This window comes from Oryctolagus cuniculus, chromosome 3, assembly GCF_051225735.1.
Source record: "Oryctolagus cuniculus isolate XC-2025 breed Fujian yellow rabbit chromosome 3, ASM5122573v1, whole genome shotgun sequence".
Taxonomy (NCBI): Eukaryota; Metazoa; Chordata; class Mammalia; order Lagomorpha; family Leporidae; genus Oryctolagus; species Oryctolagus cuniculus.
In genome coordinates this window covers 41628287-41644192 of record NC_142869.1, presented here as the reverse complement: position 1 = coordinate 41644192, position 15906 = coordinate 41628287, and the positions used below count along the sequence as shown (strand labels likewise).

The following is a 15906-nucleotide window of genomic DNA, read 5'->3' as shown; positions in this document are numbered from 1 at the left end:
AGCTATCAAACCTTGCTTTATCCCACCAACTTCATCAGCTGACAAGCTGTCAGGGCTTTGGGGTTCCCAATATACCTTCCTTTCAAATTTCCACAGAATATTTTTAAAAAATGTAAAACCTCATTAAATTCCAATATTAGGGAACATTGTCTAACCACCATAAATTAAAACTAAAAATTAGTAACCAATGTATAAAAGTACTTGAATTTGGATATTAAATATACACACACATATATACATAGATTAAGTGCAAATGCATATATATGAGGGTACTTCAAATAGCTCCTAGGAAAATGAAATTAAAAGATGAGTTTATTTTTGTGCAGAAATTGTAAATTTATGCATATGAGAAGTCTTCAAAAAGGTCACGGAAAATGTGTATTATAAAAAAAAAAACTATGCATGCATTTAAAAACTTTTTTCACCAAAATAAACGTATCTTTTAATTCTGTTTTCCATGACCTTTTAAAACTGCCCTCATATGTAAATATGCATATATACAAGCATAGGTATGTGTGATAAATCTTGAGTCAAAAATAAATCAGAATTGGTGGGTGTTTGGCTTAGTGGATAAGATGCCCATGTACTATATTGGAATGCCTACGTTCGAGTTTTAGCTTCATATTCCATTCCATCTTCCTACTAATGCAAACTTGGAAGACAGCAGGTGATGGCTCAAGTTGTTCTGTTCCTGTTACCCATGTCAGATCTGGACTGAGTTCCTGTCTTCCAACTTTCACTTGGCCAAGCTCTGCAGTTGTGGGCATTTGGCAGGATTATAAAGAAGCTGATGCAAGTTCTCTCTGTGTGTCTTTCTCTTCCCCTTTCAAATAAGCTTAATAAATAGATAAATAATTCATAGTTACTATTATGGACTATTTAGGAAATCTTGTCATTTTCAACAACATAGATGGAATGAAATAAGCCAAGCCTAGGAAGACAAGTATCACATGATCTCATATGTGGACTCTCCAAAAAGATTATCTCATGATGTTAAAAGTATATTAGTGGTTGCCAGAGGCTTTGGAGAGAAGTGTGAGTGGGAAAGGTTGATTCATAGGTACTAAGTTATAGCTGGATAGAACTAAGACATTCTGGTATTTTATTGCACAGTAGGGTAGCTATAGATAATGTCAATGTATATTTCTCTATAAAAGGAACAGAGCTATAAGATATAATTTTGGATGCTTCCATTATAAAGAAATATTAAATGTTTGAGGAGATAGATATATTTACCCTGAACTAACATTATACAATGTACACTTGTATCAAAACAGCTCATTGGATATCCCATAAATATGTACATTTTTATCTATCAAAAATTTAAAAAACAAATTTAAAAAGATTTAGAAAATTATATATCCAGAGCACATAAGATGTAGCCAAAAACTATTAGATGAAAATCTTCATCTTAAGGACTTTCACTATTAAACACGAACCAAAGGGAACCATTATTAAAAAAGAAACCAAATGGAAAAAAATAATAACTGCGCTATCAAGAGAAGTTGAAAAAATAGAAAAACAAAATGCTGAAAAAGAAAACAAATATTACAAGTTCAAACAGAGATGGATATGCCATTACAAATAAAGAAATAAAATTGGTTTTAAGAGCACATTCAGCATAATTTGGCAAATGCTCATGAATTTAGCCAGCATAAGTATGTGGCTGACCAAACATTATTAGAAATTATAGTAAAACCTGAATAGCTTAGTAACAATAGATGATGTTAAGAAAATTATCAAGGTTTCATTTTAAAAAAATGCTACTATACTCATAGTTTCTCAGATAACTTCTTTAAAAAAAAAGAAACAGAAAATCTTTAAGCTATTTAAATCTTTTGTAGAATAAAATAAAATCTTCCACATTTTAAGAAAAGTCTAGAAATTCTGATATCAGAGATGTTACTTTCATAAAAAATATCAGTAACCAATTATAAGTAATAACAGAAAGGAAAAATAATAAAACCATGAATTAAAATCAATTGCAAATAGTGCAAGATTTATTCATTTTTAAAAATGTATTGATTTACTTGAAAGGCAGAATTACAGAGAGAGAGGCAGAGAGAGAGAGAGAGAGAGAGAGAGAAAATCTTCCATCCACTGGTTCATTCTGCAACTGGCTGTGCCAGGGGTGGGCCAGGCTGAAGCCAGGAGCTTCATCCATGTCTCCCACATGAGTGCAAGGGCCCAAGTACTTGGGCCATCTTCTGCTGCTTTCCCAGGCATTTTAGCTGGGATCTGGATAGGAAGTAGAACAACTGAGATTTGAACAGGCACCCACTGGGATGCTGGCATTATAGGCAGTAGCTTAACCTGCTGCACCGCAGTGCCAGCCCAGTACAAAGGTTTTAGTAAATGACTAGAGATATAATCCAACCATTCATTCAAAGGCAGTTCATAATTAGAAAATTTATTAATTTAGGCCGGTGCCACGGCTCAATAGGCTAATCCTCTGCCTGCAGCACTGGCACACTGGGTTCTAGTCCCTGTTGGGGCACTGGATTCTGTCCTGGTTGCTCCTCTTCCAGTCCAGCTCTCTGCTGTGGCCCAGGAGTGCAGTGGAGGATGGCCCAGGTCCTTGGGCCCTGCACCTGCATGGGAGACCAGGAGAAGCACCTGGCTCCTGGCTTCAGATCACCATGGTGTGCCAGCCGCAGCACGCCAGCCACGGTGGCCATTGGAGGGTGAACCAACGGTAAAGGAAGACTCTGTCTATCTCTCACTGTCCACTCTGCATGTCAAAAAAAAAAAAAAAAAGAAAATTTATTAATTTAAATGACCATAACTACAAGACAAAGGAAAAGGCATAATCCTTTCCTTAGCTATTGTGAATATATTTGATAATATTGAAGAACATCTATATTTTAGTGTAAAAGTTCTTTAACTATACTGAAAATAAGAGTATATTTTATAATTTGATGAATAAACTTCATATCTAGTCAATAACTCCGCCACAAATTTTGAGGTCACACCCAGAGAGTTCTATTTAAAGTTAACTTAAGTTCAGGATAAAGACAAATATACTTGCTATCATCATTTTTGTATTGCAATGCTGAGAAAGTGCTAGTCAATACAATTAAAATTTTAACAATTGGTATGAATATTGGAATGAAAACATAAAGTTATTTGACAATCCACCAGGGATACCAAGCGGATCAACATAGAAGAGTTGCCAACAGACAACTTACAATAGTGCATGGTATTACAGAAATAAAGTAGAATGAATGCTCAAAACTCTATAATTATTCTGTATGTCAATAATTGACTTCAGAAAATAGTATGAAGCAGGTATCAGAGTGGGTGGGTATTTGGCATGGTGATAAATTGCCATTTGGTACATGCACACCCCATGTCAGAATTCCAGCTCCCTTCCTGATTTCATCTTCCTAATTAAGTGTTCCCTAAGAGGTGCCTGGTAATAACATGAGTAGTTGGGTCCCACATGGGAGACCCTGATTGAGTTCTGGGCTCCTGGCATACTCCATTGTGGATATTTAGGAAGTCATCAGCAATTGGGAGTTTTGTGTTTAAGTCTCTCTACCTGTCTCTCTCTCAGATGAAATAAATGCTTTTTAAAAATAAATAAATATTAATATTATGTCAAAAAGAATTATAGATCTGGTAACAAATTTAATAAGTGTACAATTTTTCTTTTTAATAATTTTAAAGTTTTTTATTTATGTATAATGCTTGTACATTTTCAGTTTTATCCAAAGAATATGGCTTAATTTCCCACGTAATTTAAAAAAAAGACACAATGAAATCAAAACACACCTTTTACTTAAGCTGTAAATTTTAAGTATTATAAATATAGGAAAGCTTCCTGAATTCAACTACAAATTAAATTCAACCCTGATGAAAACTCAGATAGAACTTGTTTAACAACTTGAAAATATATGACTTCATGGATTATATCTGGTCAAGAAAATTCTGGAAGAAAACATTAATTGGAAAGGATGAAGCTCTCTGGTGCCATAGAGCTGATGTATGACTACACTTACATGGTATTCTGTACCCTGTACCTTCCCTTCCCAGAACTTGTCATTTAAAAAAAAAAAAAAAAAGATTTATTCATTTTTTTGAAAGTCCAAGTTACAGAGAGGGAGGGATCAAGAGGGAGTGAGGTGGGGGGAGAGAGAGAGAGACAAAGACAGAGAGAGACAGAGACAGAGCCTGCCAAGGTTTGGCCAGACTGAAGGCAGGAGCCAGGAGCTTCATCCAGGCCTCCCATGTGGGTAGCAGGGGCCCAAACACTTGGGCCATTCTCTGCTGCTTTGCCTAGGCCATTAACAGAGTGCTGGATCAGAAGTAGAGCAGCTAGGATACAAACTTGCACCCACATGGGATGCCGGTATTGCGGGGAGCAGTTTAACTTGCTACGCTACAAAGACTTGTCATTTTTATGAGTCTAGATTTACTTATGATTATTTTGTTACTTTTTACCCTCTTCATTAAACTTGTAAGCCTGCCAATGCCAACAGCTATGACTTTTAATTCTTGTGTTAATTATGATGCTTAAGAAATAATAGATATGTCATAGCTATTTGTTGAACAGGTAAATCAATAAGCCTTTTCAAAAATTATTGAATTATAATAAAAGCTGCTTGGTGTTGCCATCACAATGGCAAACCTGTGGGTCAGAATGAAAAATACAAAAACATATTAATGTATGTGCCTTTAAAAAATTCAAGGGGTTATTGACCTCGTTGTAGATAAGATGGTTTGTTTAGTAAATCGAATTGGGGGACATGACTTATAATAAAGTCAGATCATCACACATTACAACAATGTGAATTCTAGCTTTATAAATATGATAATAGATTAAAACTTGTAAGTATTGTGAAAAAATGTAGGGATAAAATAATTCTCTCTAAATCTTGTTTTGCCTTACAGGATCACTGTCGAGATGAACTAACTTACATATGTCACTGATTCAATTACTTTCTTAGAATAACTTCCTGGAAGCAGGATTGCTAGGTTAACGTATCTGCTAAACAAGGGCAGAACCTTGAACATTTCTGGCTGAAAGGCTGTAAAAATTCATAGGCAGGAAAATAAGCACTTATTTTTTTTCTTTGAGGGGCTCACACAGTGCTGGTAGGAGGTGATTCCACTTAAGTTTCTTTCCCGTTCTTTAGTTTGTTTGATATTTTATAATTCTTTTTAAATTGTTATATAAAATTGTACATGCTCATAGATGCCATCTGATACAGTTAGATGGGGGAAGTAAGTTCTGGTTTTATGTTGCATGGTGGGGTGACAACAGATAATAAGACCTTGTATATTTCCAAAACAAGCTAGAAGAAAAGATTCCAAAAGTGTTCTCCATGAAAAAATGATAAATGTTTGAGGAGATACCCTGATTTAAAGATTATACAATGTGTACTTGATAGTACTTTAATGCAGTATTCAAAACTGCCTTTAGTGAAATTAACACATTTAATTTCAAAGTACCAAAAGTCAAATGCACAACAATGTAAGATGATTTGGTTAGTGAAGTTATATATTTATATAATAGAGTATTAAGCATTAAAATGATGCCCTCTACATTAAATGGCATGAAATATATTTTACAACATATTTAACTATAAGGTAATTGATTTGACTCTAAATTTGAATAAAATATATTTATGTGAATAAATTTTCATGCTAAAAATTTGAATAGATACAGGGGAAAATAATAATGAAGTCTGTCTTTTTTGATTGGATGTCAAGTGATTTCAATCTTAATTTCTTTATTTTGATTCCATTTTTAAATGTTTTTTCAAATGATTACATATCACTTGTAAAATGTAAAATTTCCTTTAAAACACTAAAATAACTTGTAATCTACTTATAATATTTTGATTTATTTGTTGAACTAAATTTATATAACTTATCACCAGTATCATATGATGTTCTCCCCAAAATAATAGGCACTTAACAAATGCTTAATACTTCAACCAGAAACATTTGTATTGAAGATTATAATCCCATAGATAGAATGTATAGACTCAACTTTCAAAAGGATTTGATCTAGCTTCTGCTAAAATTTTCTATGCAACAGTTTTAATGCCTGAAAGAGAGGATGGGAAGTTGTTGGTAGATTAAACTTTGTGGTGGTGGGCAGGCATCACAATATGTAGACAATCTATTATATATCAATGGCTTACTAGAGTCTTCATCCATGGCTATATAATGATGAGAAAAAATGGCAGAAACACATGGGAAAAAATTTCATTTACTCTGCTAACTTTAATTACAAATTATACTCTAGCAAAAAATTTAATCGTGGTATTCTTGTCATGATAGCTGCAATGAAACATCATAGTTATTGATTAAAAATAAAGCAAAACAAAAAACAAACCCAAACTCACAAATACATTTTTTGTTCAACAATAACTTTTCATACCATACATGTTATATAGCTTCTACACAGATATAATTTAAGAACTTAATGGGTAAAGTATTAGCAGTTGCCCTGGCAACAAAAAATTTATTTATTTGAAAGGGGAGTGACTGAGTGAGAGAGAGGGAGAGAGAAAGAAAGAGAGAGGGAGGGAGGGAGGGAGAGAGAGAAGGAGGGAAGGAGGGAGGGAGAGAGGGAGGGAGGGAGGGAGAGAGAGAGAGAGAGAGAGAGAGAGAGAGACTGACTTTCATTTCTTGGTTTAGTCCTTAAGTGGCCATAATGGCTTAGGACTTGATCCAGGCCAAAATCAAGAGCCTGGAACTCCATCCAGGTCTCCTGTGTGGGTGACAGGGGCCCAACTATTTGTGCTGTCTTGTGCTGCGTATCAAGGCTCATTTGCTGAAAGCTGGTCAAAAGTGGAGCAGTCTGGGCTCAACCAGGATTCTGATTTGGGATGCAAGTGTTGCAAGTGGTGACTTACCGTACTGTGCCACAACACTGGCCCCTAGATATATTTCTTTACTGACATGAAATAAAACAAAATTTAGCCAAAATATTTCTATAGAAGGCTAACTTTCCTGAGCCTTTTTGTGAATCAGAGACTAGCACTCGAAATACCTTGATGAACTGGTTAGCACACTATTTTGTTTCTCAGATGCTTTTATCCCAGCTGAATCTTGGCAGAGACTGAATGGATCTCAGTTCAAGTCTGAAATTTCTGGAAAATAACTGAGACAACAGAATTCTGCTTAATTGGTTAAAGCAGGACTCAAAAGCCAAATGTCAGAATTTTATCACCTAATGATTTTATTTGCATCATATTTCCATAGAACATCATCCCATTTCCATATGGGGCAATCATTTTGCTTAGTGAAGGTTACTAATGTCATTAGGAACCCAATGAGGACTAAAGGGCAGAATGTATATTTTAGCTGGCAATATACACACAGTAATCAGCTCACCTGTTATTAATGGCCAACAATTATTGCATAAGCTTGTCAGGAACCAGGCTAAGTGGTTTCTTTACATGTATTGTCTCATTTAGTCCTCACATCCATCAGTGAAGTTGGGATATTTTCCTCTTTATATCACAGATTGGAAAGTAAGATGAATGCTTGAATTGCATAGTTAGTAAGGGCTGGCGTTGAGATGGAACCCAGGTTGGCTGTTGCCAACACTCAAGGCCTGATAATTCTGCTATCCTGCCTCTTCTAACCATTTATCTCCAATCTCCTGCCACCACCTTAGTTCAAGTCCTCATCACCTCTTGCCAGAGTTCTGAGCCAGAGACACCCTTCATAGGTGTACTGCCAAAATTTGAAATGCAAATCAGTTTCATGAACATTATTTTTAGTTAGACGATATCATTTTTTTTATTTTTGGGTCCACAGAATGTACTTTCAAATTTATCAGAGCTTCACATTTTAAAAATGTCATGGTTTTTATGTTTTTATCTAACTGTGAGGGAAAGGGTAGAAAGAAGGAAATTAACACTTATTGAGTTCCTAATATGTGCCAGGAGATATTGTTTTGTATGTGGATTCTCAAAACATCCTTGTCAAGGAGGATTGTGGCTGGTACCTGTGGACTGCCTCTTTTGGACATTTCATGTCTGCTAATTAATTTAGGGAGGTCGCATTGGCAAATCAACTGAGGATTTTTGGAGTTTAGGCGTGAGGTCAGTGAAATATGTCTTTGGTTACTGCTCCCATCTTTCTGAGACAGAGCATGTAAAACATCCTAGATCTTTGGGATTCAACCAACTGTTTTTGTTGCTGTTGTTGTTTAATTTATTGATTCTTTGTTTCTGAATAGTACTGAGGATGAACCCAAGCAATGGCTGAAGTAGTGAGAGAACAGACTTTACCTTTAGGATCAAAGTTTGATACTATCTTTATGCTGGAAAAACAACACAAAACAAAGCAAAATAAAACAAAACTGTGGTCTGCTTTGCCCATGCATTGTCTAAATCGAGTTTGTTTTCTGCAGGGTTCTCCTGAATTCCTCTGTTTCTTTCACATTCTCCATCACAGTTGCATGTAGGTCAGTACAATGTGGTGCCTGATGATTCTGAGGTTTGTTTTGGGAAATTCTTAAATAATCCTTGGGTTTCAGAGTTCACAGAACAATCCAAAGTCAATAATTCCATCTTCCAACCGCATCTCATATTACAGCAGTGACTGTTGGCCATAAATAACTGCTTATCTGTTCTTGCCTTGACCTCTTCCTCTCAAATTGCCAATTTTGGGTAACCAAGGTCAAGGGTGGGTAAAGGCTATATAGTAAACACAGATGGCTGCTGCAGGTGTTTTGGAGAATGTCAATCATTCATTGGAATATTATGGATGCAGAGCTCATTTTGGTGCTATCTCTGTAAAGTGGCCGTGTTTCCCAGGATTAAATTTCAAGCATGTTGTTTATTTTGATTGGTTTCTACTAGAAAAGACACATACAACTGGCAAAGATGTGAACAACTCACAACTTCTTCAAATACATTTCTTGTGGTGATACTCATCACCATTGTCATATTTACAAAGACAAGGCGAAAGTTCTAAGCAGAAAGCCATGATTTTGGAAATTTCATCCTTTCGCTGAATTACAAGATGACATTGAATATCAACAAGTTACCCCACATTTTCAATAGGGCTTCTTAAAAGCATTTTCTCAATCTTTCTCCACACCCCCACACACCCAAAGGAATAATATTTTCTTTCGGTGCTATGACATTTTTTTCCCACTACATGGGATGCTCATGGCCCACATAAGGCCAGTGCCAGGCAATACAGAATGGGGGCCAGAAGTTTGTTGGGATGAGGGGCCCAGGGGGTAAGGGATGTCAAACTAATTATTGATCAATTTACTGTGTCTATTTAGTAAGTCAGTCAGTCTCCAGATACTTTTGTAGTCTTTAAAGAAGACAAATGTTCACAGTTTAAATATCCCTAAATATATAACAGATGAACAAGCATGCTTTGGTGTGTAAATGCTGCATAGATTCAGAACCATCAAAAAGCCCCTCAAAAATGCTTTTCCATCTGCTGCTTCTAACTACATATCGCACATCCTGGCAGCGCACTTCACAGTGGTGTGAAAGATAGGTTCAAAGCCAACCTGGCAAATCTATTTATCTTTTTTTTTTTCTCTTCCCCAAAATGTGTTTCTTTGTGCAGCTAAACTAGCAAACATATATAGGAACAAGGTGCCAGGGCTAAGAGGAGGCACTTGTCAGGCCTTAATCATTCAGGAGAAAACCTGCTTCGTATTATGCTCTGAAACACTGACATCAAATTGCATCTTCTTAGAGAGCTGGAGACGCTTTGGATTCTGTGTGCTCAGGAAAACTCACTTCTGTGAGTGATGCCTCTATGTCCAGGGGAACCTTGGAAGATACCCAAATAACCCTGTAGATGGCGTGGTTAGGAGAGCCCCCTGCAGGAAGCATGTAATAGCTTTCCTCTCCTGGGAAGAGTCCTGCAAACAATTACATGCAACCCAGAACGTGAATTCCTGAAAGCAGTGCTCTGTTTTCAGGCAAGGCGGCTCTCAGAAGCATGGGCATTTATAACCAGCAGGGTAATCCGTGTCAACACAGTGGTGGCAGTTAATGACCTACTAATAAAGGCTTCTTAATTGACATGCTACATGTCGGTTCCTCTGTATACGGAACATACTTATTTCATGGAGTAAAAATATATCCAGAAAGATAATATTTACAGCTACTCTTTGGATTATGGTTATTGTCAGATTATGTTAACATCGTACAGATGTGCCCTCTAGCCTTTCTGTGGTACTCTACTCTAGTAGAGGCTAGGAAGATTAGGATTGGAGCATAGGTGTGTCACCTTAGCTATGTTTTTCATCATGGGCTGAGTGCATGCAGATGTTCTAGCCATTATTTCAAGGGGACTTTACAAATTTTCCTTGAACCACAGTGTGATATGTATAACCAAGAGTTCTTTGTGAAAATGTTAACCCTACAGATTAGAGGGAGTGGGGAATGCTGAGATTGAAAACATGAAGACGACAGAGTTCTAGCTCTTGCTGCTCTCCACGTGCCTACATTCCCAACTGCAGGAGCTCCTCTTGGGGTTTCAGCAAGTGTGGGTGGGAAGTTTTATAAAGGAAATCACATGTAGGGACAACCAAGTAAAAATAGTAGGAAAGGGGATCAGGTATTTTATTTTAAATTAGTGGGTATACATTTCCTTTGCATATGTTTACACTACTAGGTATTACTTTTAATACACACAAACACAAGTACACCCAGATCTAAGCTCATGGTACACATAGGCCCTCATTTACATTTGCCATTTTATTACTTTTGGCGGTGACATGGCAGCAGACACCGTTGTGTGAATGGGATTTTTAAAGGCAATCCACAGCCTCAGGACAAGAGGGACATCAGGAAAGTGAGAAGCAGAGTCCAGGTGCCTCTAAGGGGCAGCTGCCCCCCAGCTTTGGCTGTGCTGCTTGGCAAGGATGTGAGTGCGGGGTTGCTGGAGCCTTTCGAAGGTCTACCAGGAGTTTCAAGTCCAGATTTTTTTTTGTGAAATCTCCTGATTTTAAAACATTGCCAATATTCTGAAATATTTTGTTAGCTGAATTAAATATTATATAGGCCCAAATCAGCCCAGTGTGCGGGCCACTAGTCTGTGAATCTGCGTTTGAAGGCTGGTAGAGCTAGCACTTCTTACCATGGGGAGAGCCGCTGCTAATGCAGCTTTTTCAGAAATCAGGACTGGTTTGACTGGGTTTTTGTTGTTGTTGCTGCTGTACAGCATACCTTTTCCAGTGTATTCTGCACAGAAAGAATGGATTTGCTGACAGCTCTTAGGGGACTCAGATTTTACAGGAATGTTCCTGCACTGAGAGAGACTTTAGAACATTTCAAAATACTTCACTGCAGAAAACCATCCTTCTAGAAGTTTCCACCATAGAATGACTAGATCTGTTATTTTGTCGCTCATTTTACAACCATTGCAAGACACACTGAAAAGACTCTTTTCCATTCTGTCTAGACACCTTTTCCTAGACAACATCCTGAAACATAAGAATAAGCACAAAAATGGACATATTACATCAAATGCACCCCTGAGAGGGAAGGTAAGTTTAACAGTTTCCCACGTGGGAGGCATATTGATGGTAATTATCTTTCCTCCTACCTCACTTAGCTTTACACATTCCTCTGGTCATGCTTCGCCACACACTGGAAGCATGTTTTAATTGGCAGGAAGCCTATGGTGGTGTGGGGGAGGGGCAGCTACAGGGAACTGGGGTTTTCCTTGGTGAGGCAGCTATGTGTTGCTCACCCCTAGTGCTCATGGAAAATTTATTCTCACTAGGATCCAGTGGTGATCAGCACGCTAAAAATAATGTTATCAATAAGCAAGATTTTTTTTTCAGTAATGTAACCTTAAGGTTTTTTCCAAGGACATGTAACTACCTGTAGGAAGTTAATTATTTTTCATGACAGTTATTTTTTTCTGCAGACAGATCACAATTTTAAGTTAGTGGAACACCAGCTGATACAGAAACCCACCTGTTTGGGAGTTTTTTTTCCCTGGCTGACAGACAGGAGATGTTAGCTGTCTGAGAAGACCTTAACATCAACATCTTCTTAACAGATATTCTAGGAACCAGTCCTTGAATGTATCCCAAAGTCTTTCTAGATGGTGTGTACTGGAGAACAAGAGGCAGTTCTCACAACCACTTAACACCTTTTCCTTGAAACAGAGGCTTGTAGGACTGGCTGCAAATCTTTAGGCAGATTTGATACTTTATGTACATGCATCCGATATGCTAAACACACCTAACGCCTTTTAAATTCTCCCAAATTTTAATGATTGTTGTGTAATTACAATTTTCTATTAGTTTATAGAGATGTGTATATGTTAGCAATAGTAGAAAGAATAGCACTGTTATTTTAAGTTAATTTCCTTTGTTTTCTTGTCTTTGAGGGAAAAATCAAGCTAACTTCAAAAATAACTGTGATACTCCATTTATTTATTTTTGGGAAAATATGTTTTTTAAAAAATACTTATTTATTTGTTTGAGAGACAGAGTTACAGACAGAGAGAGGGAGTTACAGAGAAAGCAGTCTTCCATCTTCTGGTTCACTCCCCAAATGGCTGCAATGGTCAGAGCTGAGCTAATCCGAAGCCAGGAGCCAGGAGCTTCATCCAGTTCTCCCATGTGGATGCAGGGGCCTGAGCACTTGGGTCATCTTCCTCTGCTTTCCCAGGCCATTAGCTGGATCAGAAGTGGAGTAGCCAGGATTCGAACTGGCTACTGGTACAACTCCTTTTTATACCTAATACTATTCTGAAGACTTCCCCTATTTTACATGTGTGTGTAAATATGTGGATATATGTAGCAGTTAGAATCTATTACACATAAATCTAAATATGTATCTTAAATATGTCAGGTCCTAGCATGAAGCTAGTCACATAGTAGGCATTCAGTTAAAATGGTGACTATTTTTATATAATGCATTGGATTTGAAGTGTCCATAGGCACCTTTTCTTTGATTAAAATAATGACTCAGAAGTTTAACCAGGCTGGGAGGCAAGGTTGTAATTGGTAATATTCCCTGGCATTATACGTTAAGGTTTTTCCATGCACACAATTTTCTGCTGCTTCTTCACTGCCTTTAGGAGTTGAAATACAATATGAAATTGCCTGCTGCACATACCAAAACACCTTGTGATTATGGCTCAATGAAAATCATTCTCTCTAAGTGAACCTGGAAATGTATTTTTAGGGTTGTATTTTCATTTTAGACTGGAAATTGCTCTGGATTATCATGTGGCTCTATTTCACCCCCATGAACTTTTGTCAGTGGTTGTTCTGATTGCACTGAATCAGGTTGTGAGGAATCATTTTCATCTTCCCTGAAATAGTAGAATCTGGAAACTAAATTGGAACTCACTAACGGACAGACTTGGTAAACTGATCTTCTCATCAGCTCTCCTGGATCTGATGACAGCAGAGCGAGAGAAGCATGTTTGCTTATTCCACACCTGGAATCTCATTCCAGGGATGTTTCCCCAGGTTTTCCCAAGGAAATACATCACACTTCAGAATGTAGACTTTCTTTGAGAAATTGTATTTTTATAATCTTGGGTCTTTCATCTTAAAATCAGATGAAAGACATTTTATCCTCTTCCTATTTTTCTGCTTAGGCATGAAAAATCTCTAGGTCATTGCCTTTTGGAGTCATCAATGTCTCTCATATACAAAAAGCAAATGTAAATTTGCTTGCCAACAAAAATATAAAAGAATTAACAATGTTTGTATAATTCAATAGTAATTTAGCCTCGGAGTTAATGTTTCAATTAAAACTTAATAAGCATGCATGAGATGTATTTACAGTGTATGTTGAGTAGTGGTAAAAAAAACTTGTTTTGCCCACTTTTGCAAACTGGTAGATAGAACATATTTGTTTACTTGTAACATGATAATTCCTCGAGGTGTGAACACTGGGGTATGGAAGAGGTGAAGAGACAAACATTATAACAGGTATTCCGCAGAAGTGTCAAGAGATGCAGAATGTTGCAACATAAACAAAAGATGGTGAATTGAAAATGATCTGTCCAGGGGTTGAACTAAAGTTTTTTCAATGACAAATAATTACATTTTTGTTTCTCAATTCATGAATCTTTTAGATTTCAAGATGGCTGCAGAATGAAATGTCAAATTGTAATTTGTAGCTAGATATTTCATTATTAATGATTAGAATATAACAGGAGAAGAGACAATGTATTTGTCCTGTCTCATAAAACAGACCTAATAGTTTTATTCTCTTACTTTAATTTAAAATATAATACATTTACCCAGTAGTTAAAATGATCACCTGTTTAAAGCCACTAATACATACTTCTATATTGTATCATTATAACAAGTTAAGTGATAATAATTGAGTATAAATAGTATTTGTTAACTGTCAAACTTAATATTGTTTAATTTGTAATATTTTAAATGAACTATTGATTTGACTATCACAAGCTATATATTTCTTTTATTTTGAAGTGTTATTGCCTATATCAGCTAAATTTTTTTTGCAGGAAAATCATGACATAATGCCTGATGTCACTCAAACTTTCTCTCCCTTGGTATTTTCAGCATTCTGAAGTCCATAACTATTTAAAATCCTACTAGTTTTAGTAACTTATTATCTTCCTCAATAACTGCTTAAATCTTGTTTGCTTCCATTTTGATGTACATAAGACATTTAATTTAGAAAAGAGAACATATGTTTAAGAAAAAGGACAAAATCTTACTATTAAATAAGCATGTTTCAAAGACAAAAGCGATTTCTCAATATGTCTGGGAAGTATCTGATTTAGAAAGAAAATGCCATTATTTTCTCCTACTGTATTAGTTCTTAGCCAGAAGTTTTAGAAAGTGTAATACTTCAATTTATACAGTTGAGTAGAATAAGCTCTAAATCTTTTCAACCCATGTGTGTGTTGGGAGATGGAGGGAGGAAGGTATCAAAATAAAGGCAGACAAGAGTTCAACAATTGTTGTGGAAGATGATAACTTTAGAAAACTAATAAGTTTTTTTTTTTTTAAAACTATGGACATCAGGATGCTGAAAGGACCAAAGGAGAGAAGGTTGAATGACATCAGGCATTATGTCATGATTTTGCCATTTATTACAGCTGCAAAAAATAGCTGATATTGGCAATGATACTTCAAAATGAAAAATATAGTTCATGATAATAAATATTCATTTAAAATTTTAGAAATTTAAATAACATTGACACACATTATATCTATATCTATATCTTTATCTATATCTATATCTTTATCTATATCTATATCTACATCTATCTATTCTTTAATATGGCAAAGCATTTCATTGAGAAAGGAAACTAGTAACATGTAGCCAAAGCAACCAGGCAAGTTAATGATTTTTTTTTCTCCTTACCAGGTTGGTTTGGCACTTTGAAGACACTGCTGGGCCAACTCATGTTAGTGCTTGAAGTAAAGTGTTTTGGAGTTTTGCTTAGTTGTTTTTTCTCATTTCGATGTAACTTTTGTTTTCTGGAAATCTTTTAAGAAATTTGTTATCCAATACTACTAAAACAACCTGTTGCACTTTAAAAAATTTAAATTTAACAAAAGAGAATAAATCAAATGTGAGAACAGCTGGTTTTTTTTTTTTTTTAGATCATTTCAGTCTTTCATTGTAACATAACATTCATTGCAATGATAAGGACCCATGAAAACAGAAAGAGAATTTGTAAATTTTGACAAAAGAAAGAAATCTATTCTTCAGCTCTGCAGATCAACTTCAAGACATACTGTTTTGTAACATAAAAGAGTGCTTGCTATGGTAATAAAAGTATAAACTATTCCAAATGCAAATCCTTTGTTAATTTATAACCAGTTTCTAACCAAAAATTTACCTTAGACTATTCTTAAATAAAAAGTTTGACAGATAATAGTCATCAATGCTTTATGTTTTAGCATAAATGTAACATCCAATACTAAGATAGTTATCTTGATTTCTA

General features: G+C 35.9%; 1 long non-coding RNA gene across 4 annotated transcripts in view; it reads left to right on the top strand.

Moving 5' to 3' along the window:
- Window positions 1–15601, top strand: part of LOC149127321 (uncharacterized) — a 164131-nt gene extending 148530 nt beyond the window's left edge. The window contains exons 2-3 of one of the 4 annotated variants that reach the window (XR_016231973.1): window positions 11407–11491; window positions 15324–15601. This is a non-coding gene — a long non-coding RNA (uncharacterized LOC149127321). The remainder of the gene's footprint in view (window positions 1–11406; window positions 11492–15323) is intronic. The other 3 variants (XR_016231972.1, XR_016231975.1, XR_016231974.1) reach the window with 3 other exon arrangements.
- Window positions 15602–15906: the final 305 nt, after the last annotated feature.